We start from the raw sequence: 14,212 nt of genomic DNA, 5'->3' as shown, positions 1-14,212 counted from the left end.
TTGTAAAAATTCCCTCAAAAAATTCCTGAAAGATCAAGATAGGGACAGACCCAAGGCCACAGTGACCACTAAAAGGCAATTTGTTGACTTGAAGGTTTTGTGCAAAAACTTTAAAGAAATTATCTAAAGATGTTCTCAAGATGTATCTTGTGGTTGGACATCCAAAATATACAGCACCTCTGGCCATGTTTGTCAGCATTTCAGTGGGATAAAAATAATATCCAGCACCTTTAAATGTTACCAAGTAATATGTTATTTTTAGTTAATGTGTATTTTATTTAATCCATGAATAAACTAAATTTTAAAAATGTGTTTTGCGTAGCTGGTGGACAACATCTGAGATTCAAGACTCAAGACTTTATAATGGAGTTTGGAAGTGTTTTTTTGCAGATTTTTTCTGTTGACTTTTTCTGTTGACTGCTACTGTGTGTGTTTGTGAACTGATTCATGTACTGCTATCCATCCAACTATAACACTAAACGCTTTTTGTGCAGACGGACAAACACAACACGGGAGAATGTTGTGGGGTGTCACACTTTTAATAGGCATGTTGAAAATCCTGCATATGAATATTGCATCAATCTTCTTATTTAACCTCTGGCAAAAATGTTAATAAGTGCTGCAATTCATAATTGATATCTATCCTTCATTTCTTTAGGTTGGTGCTGGATATAATCACTTTTGGTGTTTGTTGATATCTTCCTCTGAAGGCCCTTTTGCTTTAAGCTGTGTCCACACTGAACGCCATTCACCAGTGCTGCATCGCTCTGAAACTAACAGCTGGTCGCTCACAGATGTTCCAGACTTCAGTTGCCTAGGTAACCCTCTAACGTATTTACTATGAGAGCATCTGTCAATCAACCAAATCCTGTGCGCTCACTGGTAGTCTCTTTAATCGTGCTCCCGGATGTAGAGAATATGTTTATTTTGAGTCCTGCCCACTTTGCACTGCAAGTGTTACTTTCACCCGTAGTTGCTTGAAGTCGCTGCCTGCTATTCACTTTCTGCACAGAAGGATGATATGGTGTGCTCTCATTATTGCACTCATTTTGTGTTAGAAGGAGTGTGTCTGCAAGCCATGCTACAGCAAGCTTAATCTACAGGGTTTTCTTTTCCAAATTTTGGTTCTCTACATTACCACAATGAATTTTAAATGAAACCGCTCAAATGCCGCTGAAGTGCAGACTTTCAGCTTTCATTTGTAAGGAAGAATTTTTTTTAACATAATTACTCAATTTCAGGTGCTCAAAAGTAATTGGACAAATTAAACAACTGAAAATAAAATGTTCATTTCTTCTTTGCTGGCAATGACAGCCTGAAGTCTTGAATTCATGGACATGACCAGATTCGGAGTTTCCTCCTTTTTAATGGTCTGCCAGGCCTTTACTGCAGCAGCTTTCAGTTGCTGTTTGTTTGTGGGCTTTTCTGTCTGAAGTTTAGTCGTTAACAAGTGAAATGCTCAGTTGGGTTAAGATCAGGTGACTGATTTTGGCCATCCACGAATACTCCACTACTTTGCTTCAGTAAATTCCTGGGTTGTGTTGGCTGTATGTTTTGCGTCTTTGTCCATCTTTATTATAAAATGCCACCCAGCATCTCTCTGAACACATCAGAATTCATTTGGCTGCTTCTGTCCTCTGTCACATCATCAATAAGCACAAGTGTCCCAGTGCCACTGGCAGTCATGCACAGCCAAACCATCACACTGCTTCTGCCAAGGTTTCCAGATGATGTGGTATGCTTTGGGTCATGAGCTGTTCCACACTTTCTCCATACTTTTTTCTTGCCATCATTTTGGTAGAGGTTGATCTTGGTTTTATCTGTCCAAAGAACGTTTCTTCTAGAACTGTGCTGGCTTTTGTAGATGTTTTTAGCAAAGTCCAATCTAGCCTTTCTATTCTTGAGGCTTCTGAGCAGCTAACAACTTTCAGTGAACCCTCTTTGTTTAGTTTCAGTCTTCTCTTTATGACAGACTTGGATATCGATACACCTACCTCCTGGAGAGTTTTGTTTACTTGGTTGGCTTTTGTGGAGGGGTTTCTCTTAATCATGGAAATGATTCTGTGATTATCCACCACTATTTTCTTCTGTGGACCTCCAGGCCTTTTTTGCATTGTTGAGTTCACCAGTGCTTGCTTTCTTTCTCAGGATGTACCAAACTGTAGATTTTACTACTCCTGATATTGTAGCAATTTCTCAGATGGTCTTTTTCTGTTTTTGGAGCTTAAGGATGGCTTGTTTCACCTGAATGGGGAGCTCCTTTAACCACATGTTGTCTGTTCACAGCAACATCTTCCAAATACAAGCACCAAACCTCAACTTCAGGCCTTTCTATCTGCTTAACCCTTTAAAATCGGTCGGAGCGGGCACGCTCCATTTTGCGTAACTATTTTTAAATCCCGGTAGCACTGCAACCACGTAAGCTAGCGCAATAATTTTTTTTGCATATGAAACCAGAGGAATTCTACTTACTTCTTATGCCATCAGCTTGTCCTAGGTCACAGTTTCCTTCCATATAGCTTTGCAAAAACTGCATAAAAAGCCCTTGCAGCAACAAAAACATAATATTCCAGAAACACGCTTTGCCGATCCGATCAGCTTTTCATAACACTTCCTATGTCCATCAGCGTGAACTATCGCATGTCCGCCATGACCTGCCCGAAACCGGAAGTGACGTCATCTTCGCGGAAATGTAGTTTTTTACCATCAAGGCCCCATGAGCTTATACTGGTGTTTGACTTTATGACTTTCTGTGTCGTTTCTGGGATGCTTAGGACTAATATTGCACTGCTGGAAATAGTTTATTTTGATGCATATGCTGCTTTTTTGCAAATTTGCACTATATTTATTTTCGTTTTTCCTGCAGTGTATAGAAATTGGTGTATTTCAAAAATAAAACTATGAAGACACTCAAAATAAATTTCCTGTGGTGGGAAACTATTTTGTGCAACTTTTTTGTATTTACAGTTTTGAGGGATAAGCCTCTTAAATTTCTCTAACTAGAAATATATGTTAAAAAACAAAAACGATTTTCAATTTTTTTGTAGTTTATTGCACTTTTTTGCAATTTATGTAATTACTATGCACTTAATGCATGCATATTATTAAAATTTAGGCTGTAATGGTTGTATTGATGTATAGCAACTTGAAAAGCTCCTAAAAATGGCACTACAGCATGTAAAAATATAATATAAACTCTGGCGGACTTGGTTCTATGGTAGGTCTTAAAGGGTTAATTGATAATGACATAAGGAAATGCCCACACTTGCTCAGGAGCTGAAACTCCTAAACCCTTCATCTATTTTAAGTGTGGATACCCTCAAACAAAAGCTGAGAGTCTGCACATTATGCCCATGTCCATTATATAACTATAAATGGAATATGTGTCATTAAAACAGGTAAAAAAAACCTAAAGACTTGTGTCAGTGTCCTAATATATATGGACCTAACTATATACTATATAGTTAGTCTATAGATAGTAGAAGAAAGTTGCCTGGATTTTGTCGTCAAGGTGAGTGTTCCTTTAATAATATGAAAAATACATAAAGTATGAAATTTCCACTCATTTCTTACTCTTTTCTCCTCTGTCCCCTGTCTAATTGTTCTCATACTGTTGCTACATCGTATTCATTCCTTTGTTTCAAAATCTCTTATGTTTTGCTCCTCATGTTCATTCTTACACACACACACACACACACACACACACACACACACACACACACACACACACACACACACACACACACACACACACACACAATCTCTTCACAATCTCCCTCTCCAATCAATATTGGATGGAGCCAAAAAGTGATAATACTGCTCTCCTCCTTCTGACCAACTTAGATGCTGAGTTAGAGGGCAACATCTATCAGGACTTGTACACTTCCAACCCCTGCTGCTGCTGTTGCTGCAATGTGATTAGAAAGTCTGCGTGTGTGAGTGTGTAGATTTGCAAAAGGGCAGGAAGAGCAATTTGATAACACCATGTTAGACCAGGAGCTTTACATTTCTATTCATAACCCCCCTGGAGACACCGCTCATACACAATACTCTGCTCCATGCCAGCACTGCATTACAAAATCAGAGTAAATGCTACAGTGATTATGATGAGTGAAATCATTATGCTTACCACACAGCAGGTGGTGAGGCAGGACTAAAACCTGAACTAATCCTCACAGCATTGCCTCTGCTCAGAAGGGGAAACAAAATACAGTCATTCACTGCTGCTCGTAGTTACTCGTGGTCCTGTGGGTTTAACATTTAGACAAGGACGTGTCTGCGAGTCCGCTGAGGGGTGCTTGAATCCACCAATGACAAATATTTTGTCATTGCATGGTGAGCATAAGTGGATTTCAACTATACTCCAACAGGAATGACAACTTGCCTTTGATATCTGCAGCTGTCTGAGTCCATGAATTAGGATCACTGGTCACTAGTTTTTTGTGATAGCACAATTTTTTGGTATTGATACAATACAAAGTAAATACAGGGCCGGTACTGCTGATATTAATACCAATACAGATGCTTTAAACTTACAAAGGCAGCTTATGTAGGGGAGAGTGGTGTGTCTTTAATTTATGACACGAATCAAATGTGATGACCACTAACAACTATGATGACCAATAACAATTTAACATTAAGTAATGCTGAAGAACCGACCTGAGTTATTACACATTACTTTCACCACTGTGTCAGCTATCTGGTTGGTTGCTGACTCTCTGAAAGGACTGTGACAGTGACCTCTTTTTCTGTGTTTAGGACCAGGTTCTGTCTGATTTACTTCCTCCTCTCATCATTTCTTTTGCTACTCACAAAGATCTCTTTTTCATGTTCTTCGAGAAGAGAAATAAAGTACAGAACCTATTACACTAGTATCAATCTGATACCAATACCAGCTTTGGTGTCGATACTATCGATATTTGGATTGATCCACCCAAGCCTACTAAATAGTAGGGCATGGAGGAAGGAGCAAAACAAAGAGTGCCTGCATGAACAGGAATGGTGTTTGAATCTGTTAATACTGGTCACCCACACAGACACCATATATTTTTGTTTCTGATAAGCTTAGTGGTCAAAGACATTCGAACACCTTCAGAATATCTAAGGGCCAAACAGCTCTTAAAACATCTGCTTGTTGAATTCCATAGGCTAAACCCCACAGAGCAGCGTATTTAAGTACTGTATTTTCGGACCATAAGATGCACTGTCGATGAACGGGTCTGTTTTCATATATAAGGTGCACTGGGTTATAAGGCGCATTAAGCAAAACAAAACAGTCCAATAAGTCAAACTTTACTCAACTCATTCTTCTTGCTTTCTCCACTTCCGCACCATTAATTTGTTAATGTTGAATTGTCTCACAACTGCTCTATTCCCATGTGCAGTATATTAATGACTAACCTCATATTGTGGACGGATTATCTCAGTTGTTCTCCTTACTGAAGTTCAGTCCGTTTGCATTTGTCCCTAACCATTGGGAGCCCTCATGTTAACTTTTATAGAGTGGAAAAAGTTAGCATTCATCCTCCAGCTTCACTGTGTTTATGTTATGCTGACATAGCTGTGTCGCTAGCGATCACGTAGCTCATCCTTATAGACCAGCTAGCCCAACTTCAGTAACCCTACAAACGTGACTGCTGTTTAGTTTTCTGTCTTCATTTATGTTTGAAGTGATAGCAGAGCTGTACCTTTGAAATCTCTCAGTCAGAACATGCCAGAACATAGGTGGAAACTACCGAGCTAACTTCCTGCTAACTTCTAACTCTGTTAAATTTAATACATTCAGTTTTCATGGCTGCCTGGATGTTAAACTTAATTGTTACACCTGGTAAGCAGCAACACTGATCATTTTATTAAAGATGAAAGAATTTAGACAGTTTTTAACTCTCAGTAATTTTGCAGTGTTCGTTAGACTTCGGCACCTGAAGCGGACAGAGTTTGGACCCAGATTACGCCGCAAGGCTCCTGACTACGGCAGCTGTAATGCTCCGACAATCCATCAAGCGGTGCGGCTTTGTAGCTTACCAAAGTTGTACTAGAAGATTTTTTGACAGATTTTTGAGCGCCGTGGAACACATAAAATCAGTTTGAGGTCAGTAAGCACAACCAGAATTCATACATAAGGTGCAATGAGAATAGAATAGAATAATCCTTTACTTGTCCCACAAGGGGAAATTTGGGTGTAACAGCAGCAAGAAAGACACATATACAAACAAACAGTACACAAGACACAGAGCAGAAACATACACAATTTTTACATATTTACATCAAGGACAATGGTTACCAAAAACAGAGTACTGTACCGATATTAAATAAAATAAAATAAAATAAAATTACAGTGTTGATTTTTGAGAAAATTAAAGGATTTTAATTGCGCCTTATATTCCAAAAAATATGGTACGTGACTAGTAATTCTAATACTAAGTAATTCTGCACTGGTGCACCGTTACTTGATCTTATGGTTCTTCCACATGCCAAATCTCAATTTAACCCCTGGATAAGCTGACAGATGGGTGGTGGCATAAAAAGACAAAATGTGTCTTTGGGCACAAATGTCAGCTTAAAAAAATAATACCAACAATAAAAATGCCCTACTCTTGGTTTAAAACAAGTTTCCTCTAGCCAACAAGTGATGTCATTGGGATTTAAAGGCACCATCACAGGTAAACATTATGTAAAAAAAAAAAAAGCTGTTCTGAATTGCCTCCACAGGCCTCTTGTTTACTAAGAAACAATTAAAACAGCCTACTTACTAGGTATAAGTGATATAAAATCATCATGTTAAATTAAAATAGGCTGTAGATATAGATTGAAAAGTCTCACAGTTTATGTCTGTTGAAACAAAACGTGTGTATCTGTGTGCATACAGCATTTATGAGTTTTCAGACTTCTTAACTTTCTGCAAATGCATGAAAATCAGTGAGTGCTTACTGACTAAAGAATTCAGGTTGAACTTTAGTATATTTTCAGTTCTTCAGTTCTGTTTTAAATTTCTTTCCTAGATTTTATTTCTTTTGCAAAAAATGACCTTTATACTAGAGCTCCCTGTTCCCCTCTGGTCCCGAGGTGTGTGTGTGTGTGTGTGTTTGAAAGTAACCATGGCATGTAGACAAAGTGTTTCCCTCTGGGATCAAACATAGTTGACTTTGTCCTTTTTGTTGTGTGAAGTCCATGACAGCAATCTACCTGAGGCTATGATTAGCTGATACTCAGGAGGTGGAGAATATGAGCTAGGCTGAGCCATCAAGGGAATGTTACAGCTAAAATGAAGCTGGGGGAAAAGGGGTAAAGAGAACAGGATTGGAGGATGGAAGAGGAAGGAGACTTAACAGATCAGGAACCAGTTGTATCAGCTTCGTTTTTAAATTTAGCCTTAAACTGTCTGTAATCTGTTTTATATTTTATAGCTGACATAATCACAGTTATGATGGATCTTTGGATGAAATGCAAACCAAATGATACAGGATTAAAAGACTGATATTAAGTTATTTAAAAATTTGATATGTCAGCTGATATTTTTTCTTTCAGACACATAAATGCCAGAATGTCATAACATTTGCTATGTATAGTTATTTAATAACTTATTTATCCAGCTCTACTCTGCCCAGCTGTTTATTGTGTATGTGGGATTCCAAACATGTGCACTGGCAACAGTGAAGTTGTAGACTGCTCTGTGATGGTTGAGGATCATTAATCAAAATGGTAAATGGTCTGTATTTATATAGCGGTTTACTAGTCCCTAAGGACCCCAAAGCGCTTTACATATCCAGTCATCCACCCATAGGTGATGGCAAGCTACATTGTAGCCACAGCCACCCTGGGGCGCACTGACAGAGGCAAGGCTGCCGGACACTGGCGCCACCGGGCCCTCTGACCACCACCAGTAGGCAACGGGTGAAGTGTCTTGCCCAAGGACACAACGACCGAGACTGTCCAAGCCGGGGCTCGAACCAGCAACCTTCCGATTACAAGGCGAACTCCCAACTCTTGAGCCACGATCGCCCTCAATCAACATTCAAACCAACTCAGTCAGCATTGATTATTCTTCTGGATCTCAGTAGATCCACCAATCTTCAAAGAAATATATTAATACCGTCACTGATCTATTAATTTGTCTCTTTCAGACCACGCTGGGTCCGATAATGTCAACACAGTTATATTCCCAGAACTGCACAGTTGATTCTTCACTTATGTCACAATACTGAAAGTCTTCTTAACAGTATATTTATTGATTTTCCTTCAAAATCAATTACCCAAGGAACTCAAAATCATAAGTGACTCGGTTGTCTGAGATTCTGAGCCACTTGAACACCTTGACAACACCAGGTATTCTTCTGTCAGACTTCCATGTCCGAAATTACTCTTTTTACTGACAAATAAGTGTATCCCAAAATGATCCTCTTGATCATTAGCTATTTTTAACTGAGGCCACAACTCTCAGCAGCGCCACCTGGAATATGACCACGCCGGGTCCTTACCGAACGTCTTCAGTAAGTGGGAGTTTTCCAACTCGTGACTTGACACTTCTATTTATACTTCTTGATCACACATTGATCTATTTTCCCATGAAATGTCCTGTTACTTTTAACTCAGTACTGCCTTTCTCAAAGTTTCATTATCCTTACTTCAAAGTTTCTCATTACTTCAAAGTTTTCTCATTATTACTGATAAAACTCCAAACAGAAATCAACCAGTAATTCAGTTACTACAATTTTAGATGTTACATCCCCCAGGAGGATGTCTCTTCTCCCTATTAACCCTTTGTTTTGTCCAGGCTCCACCTCCTCTGTCCTGATTGGATGTTGCGCAGAGTCCGGCTAATTGGTAATCAGCAGAGCACTATTTAAGGCCTGTGGAGCTGTGCTTCTGGGCCCTCTGGTCATTTTGGTTGCCATACTTGTGCAGGCTTGCATGCCTTTGTATTTTGTGTGAGCATTGTTGTTTCATGTTCAGACTGCTTGTAGGGGAGAGCTGCCTTTTGTTTTGACACCCTGTTTTCTCCTGTTTATGTGTTGTTAGGTAGGTTATGGTTATAGGTTGTATATTTTGTTTCTTTGGAGTTAGGTAAGTTTCTTTTATTTCAACATCAGGGATGTTTTGTTTGTTATGTTGGCCTTGGCTCTCCCTGACATTATACCTCAGTCTGATCCCATCACCAGTATTAAATAAACCTTCTAAAATTACCATCTTGGCTCCTCCTTCTCTATCCACCTTTATGTTCGTCCCTTCAACCCCCTAGACTAGCCAGGGGATGTAACATAGAATAATACTCCAATACAGCAAAATTTCAGTTTAAGAGGTTTGTGCCTTACCTTTTTAGACGGGCGCCCTGTGTAGTCAAAGAATCACCGGAAATGTCTGTCCGTACGACCACTCCCTGGCCTCGGCAACCTCCAAAAATCACCTCTATTGTACCCCCAAGACCAGACGAGCCCCCAAAAACTGTCCCGAACTCGAAAATGTGGCACAAGACAAACCAATGGAGGCCCAGTAGAGTGAAATCAGATAGAGTTTATTAAAAACACACGCGTGGGAAGAAGCACACAGCATCACATCTGCAGACTTCTTCTCCCAAAAATACACAAAGAGTTGCTCTTATAACGTCAGGGTTAAACGCCCCTTCTCGCGTTCTAAGAACATAATTTGTATTTTAAGAACATCATTTGCATCTTGTACAGACAATGAGCAATTTTTAGATCTAAAGTCAGACACAGAAGTTCCTCTTTCTTTCCAAATATGGCGATGATTTCACACCCTTCAGGACTTGTCCTCCTTTTGGCCCATCTTCTGTCACCTGTTACTAAGCAAACTCAAATGCAACAGGTTGCAACAAGAAGCTGAATACATTCAGGCTTTTGCTCAGGCCTGTTTCTAGATTGTATGTATTATATGTGTTTTGTAAGCGTGTATACCTTAATGCAATGTGTGTATACAATGATTATGGCTGCACCTGTAATAAAAAGGTTAATGTGAGGCCAGCAGGTTTAAATGAACATCGTAATGCAGTGTCAATGCTGTAGATTATATTGTTAATAATGCAGGATATATTGTAGTAATTTGTAATTTTTTAATTTCACAAATCCAATGTCAAAACTCATAACATGGATGAAGGATGTCTCTCCTCTTTTCTTCCTTCACTTGTTACTTTTTCATTTATTGAGCATTGTAAATACTGATACCAATAGATCGGCAAATATCTAATATAGGCTGAAAATATCGGCCCCCTCATAAAGTCACTGGGCTCTATTCTTGATTGGACCAGCACTAGCTTAAGAATGCACTGCTTGAGAAATTCTTGCCAATAGTTTTATTTTAAAATACCAATTTATTATTAGTATCTGATACAGACAATATTTTTTGTACATTTGCTTTAATGGCTTATTTTATATTTACTTTTTTTGCCTTTAGTGCCAAGGGGGTAAAATAAATGAGCCAGTTTAACAGACAAGACAAACTAGAGAGCAAGATAATAAGTAAGTTTAAGAAGACGACATAGCAGAAAAAAGGAGGACGAAAAAGGAAGAAGGTACTAGAAAATGAACGTGAAACCATATTCAAAAAGATTTCATAGATAAAAGAGAAAGTAGCAAAGAGATATGAAAGAAAGAGGAGAGGAGGGGAACTTTAGAGAGGAGGTATACAGTAGCAGGGACAAAGGAAGAAAAAGACCGGTAATAAGGGAGGAGATAGTAAATTCAGAGATATGCACAGAAAAAGCCATGAAAGTAAAGAAATGCAGAGAGAAACCATGGAGGAAAAAGACGTCTGATGAAGGAAAAAAATGGGTTGACCTAGGGAATATGCTTCCTGCCAAAAAAGAAAAAAGAAACCGTCATTTAGTGTTATTGTTTTTTTTTTTTTTTTAGAAGCAACTGCCTCAGTGTCCTACCACTGTATAAAGGAGCAGTCAAAAGAAGAGTCAGGCCAAAAATCCCTTTGAGGGGAGCTCTTTGATGCCAACCTTACTTTTTTCCCCTCTAGATTATCTGCAATCATTCGTCATGATCTCTGTACCAGTGGCTCAACAATTACAGCATGGCATGCCTGTGTGTGTGTGTATGGTGTTGGATAGAATGTGTGTTGTCTAAATGAGTGCCGATGCAGAGTGTTGTTAGCACATCATGACATGTGACAGACTGAATTAATAATTCACATGAGGCTAGTTGGCATGATCCTCCCACACTGAAGCAGAAATCAGAATGCAACACATATGTGTGTGAGAGGGGAGAGGAACCTATTGAGATCTATACTTGTGCAGCATGCATGCTTGCCCGCATTGTTAAATCATGCTGGTATGAGGATGCAGCAGAGGTAGGAGTGGACAAAGGAACGGAGGGTGTAGGTAGATATAAAATGCTGAAAAGCAGCAGAGCTAGAGAACCATAACAAACAGAAATACGACTTAGGTTAATGTATCAATAGAAGATTTTATAAAACTAATAAATGGGCTCTAGGTTATGCTAGGCTAAATGATCTATCATAACTTCACTGTTTACGTGAGCTGTGTGCCAAGCTTTCGTGAGTTGCATTACGTAGCATCTATTCTATTCTGGAGTACCATTTCAATAGCGCCTGAAAGATTTATAAAAGTATTTGAATTTAAAAGGTAATATGGTCTTAACTGCGACTGTAGCTATCTCAGGTTGTACTGCCTCTGCTATGGTTGGGCAGTCAGCTAAACTCCTTCCCCACATCAAGACTCTGACGACACGATTCCCGGTTCACAGGTTTATTGACACAGGGAAAGGTGAAACTGTAACAAACAGTACAAGGCATAATCACTGTACTTATTCACCATGTACATATATAACGATGAAAATATATTAACCCAGTTTTTTAATATGTCAACATGCAATGTTCATATGAATTACTTCCCTTTTTAAGTCAAATACAAACATCAAATTATGATTTTAACAAGTCTTACTATAATGAATGCCTCCAATTCGTTTGTCATTCCCCTTTAACTAGCTCCATAAGCGATTGCTAGCTTAAACTGCATAAGATTGGTTTTATCATTAAACTTACAGAAAAATGAACTTACTTGAAAGAAAGTGGTCTATACATGCACATAAAATATAAAACAAGTCTATACATACCCACAATGCTACCAAAGGCATAGGATGTATGTGGATGCCACTGGATTTATCTGGCTAAGGCCACCATGCTGCACATGCCTTCTCCTTAATTCACAGACTTACTTCCTGTTTACCAATGACATCATGTCCTATTACAGACTACAGGTTTTAAGGTGGCACCAGAGAGTTACAATTGCATATTTAAACATTTACCAAATCCAAGAAAACAGTCTACCTTAAAAACTTTTGATATCAGAACACAGGTATTCTGAGCAGACTTTAATCCATTGGAGCACAAAAAAGAAATGTTGATTAAGTGTTTTATTAATTTTTTTCCCCCCAGTATTTTCTAACTGTAGTATGTGCACAATCTTTTCAGGACTGCACATCCCAGCCAATTCACTCCAAGGTTAGACAGTGCAATGCAATTTAGAAAAACTACAAAACAACCCAAAATATATATTTCAGACCTCCACAGGGATCAGTTAGCATGTTAAATGTTAAACTTCATTCAACTTTAGGTTCACATTACTTTAGCTACCCCTAGCTAGATTTGATCTGCAATCATGAATCATTCAGTCTTACATGCACACTCCAACACAACAGACAACATATACAGTATGCATTGTACAAAATAATAAAAACAAAAGTAATAATAATAATAATTTTTTTAGCAGCATGTAATCCACGAGAAACGAGAAAGCCTTCACAAACTTGGTAGTCGCCCTTTTGCGCACCAGCCTCACAGTTTGCTTTAAATCAATAACTGTTCCAGGATATTTATAACATTGAACACATTCCACCATCTGACCCTTAATGGATCTGACCTTTTGCATATGAGTACATGTTCTGAAGTCAGTCATCATACCTTTTGTCTTGGATATGTTTAACTGAAGTTAGGGCTCATCACATACCAAGCACCATGACAGTACAACTAAAAGAAAACCAAACAGATAAGGCTCATTTCATCCAGGAGAAAGCATCTTCTTTCTAAAAAACATGTTAGGTCTGCAAAGTTCTGAAATAAATGTAAGACTCCTTTGATTTGGATGTTTCTCAGCCTGGACACCTTTAAGTCAACCATGGGGATACTTATGAGGATTGTTTCACTTTTGGAGCCAGTCACAAGTTCATTTTTCAGTCACAAAGGTTGCTGCTTGATTATGTCATAAAAGGTTTTTCTTTCTGTTTAGAGTCTAGCAAATGGAAAATAACAGACGAAACCCTACTTGTAGTGTAGCCGGATGATGACTTGACAGCTGCTGGCAGTCTCTTTCTCCCATGTAATGCATATGGGCCCCTACAGCATGAGGCAAACTTTCAACTCACTGAAGCGCTCAAGATTTCAGTTGAGCTTTGAAGGAAAAAAAACAATAAACATCAGCTCTCTGAAAGGCGATGGCGACTTGAAGAGTAATCAACACGCATTCACTTAATAAAAATATACACTGTACAATGTTAACATATAATACATAGATAAAGGTTTAAAAACTATAGGCAAAAAACAGTACATGAATTTCGAGCGTGGTGTTGAAATACTTTATATATCTACTGTAGTGATGTGTCGGTCACGAACGAAACGGCTCTTAGAGCTGACTCTTTGAAGTGAATGACGCGAGCCGGCTCTGTATTGGGTGCCGTGGTTTTTTTTTTCTTTCTCTCACCCTCTCTCTCGCACTTTTTTTCCGCTTCACTCCGCACGTGACACTTGTGCTTTGCGCTGGGAAGAGGGGCGGTAGTTACACTCGCAGTAGAACAGGAACAGAACCGGAGGGAAAGGGAGAGAAAGAGAGCCAGGGATAACAACGTCACATTAGGAAGGTATAGTGATCATCTGTCTGTGAAGGTTCTCAGTCATCCAGGTCATTGTAGTCAAAGGAGCTTGCAAAGAAAAGCATCTGGACTTCTTTAAGTTGCTTGAAGACGTTTCACCTCTCATCCAAGAAGCTTCTTCAGTTCTAAGGTCAAATGGTGGGGAGTCCCAAATTTAAACCTAGTGGGAGTGTCTCCCCACAGAGGGACAAAAGGACCCCCTGAGCCAAGGTGTGAAACTGGGTGTGGGTCCCAATCAGCCAGGGTTTCGGGTGAGCTCATTGTGAAACCTGGCCCCACCTTATCATGCCACATCCTGAGGTAAG

General features: G+C 39.1%; 1 long non-coding RNA gene across 1 annotated transcript; it reads right to left on the bottom strand.

Annotated features, from left to right (window-relative positions):
• Nucleotides 1-1,906: 1,906 nt before the first annotated feature.
• Nucleotides 1,907-12,315, bottom strand: LOC146650036 (uncharacterized). The gene is made up of 2 exons (XR_014908085.1): nt 12,096-12,315; nt 1,907-11,752 (listed from the first exon to the last, which is right to left on the bottom strand). It is a non-coding gene; the product is annotated as an uncharacterized LOC146650036 (long non-coding RNA).
• Nucleotides 12,316-14,212: the final 1,897 nt, after the last annotated feature.

This window comes from Rhamphochromis longiceps, linkage group LG17 (assembly GCF_057381845.1).
Source record: "Rhamphochromis longiceps isolate RC_006_pf linkage group LG17, R_longiceps_female_GT1.1, whole genome shotgun sequence".
NCBI lineage: Eukaryota > Metazoa > Chordata > Actinopteri > Cichliformes > Cichlidae > Rhamphochromis > Rhamphochromis longiceps.
This window is presented reverse-complemented; position numbering and strand designations above follow the sequence as displayed.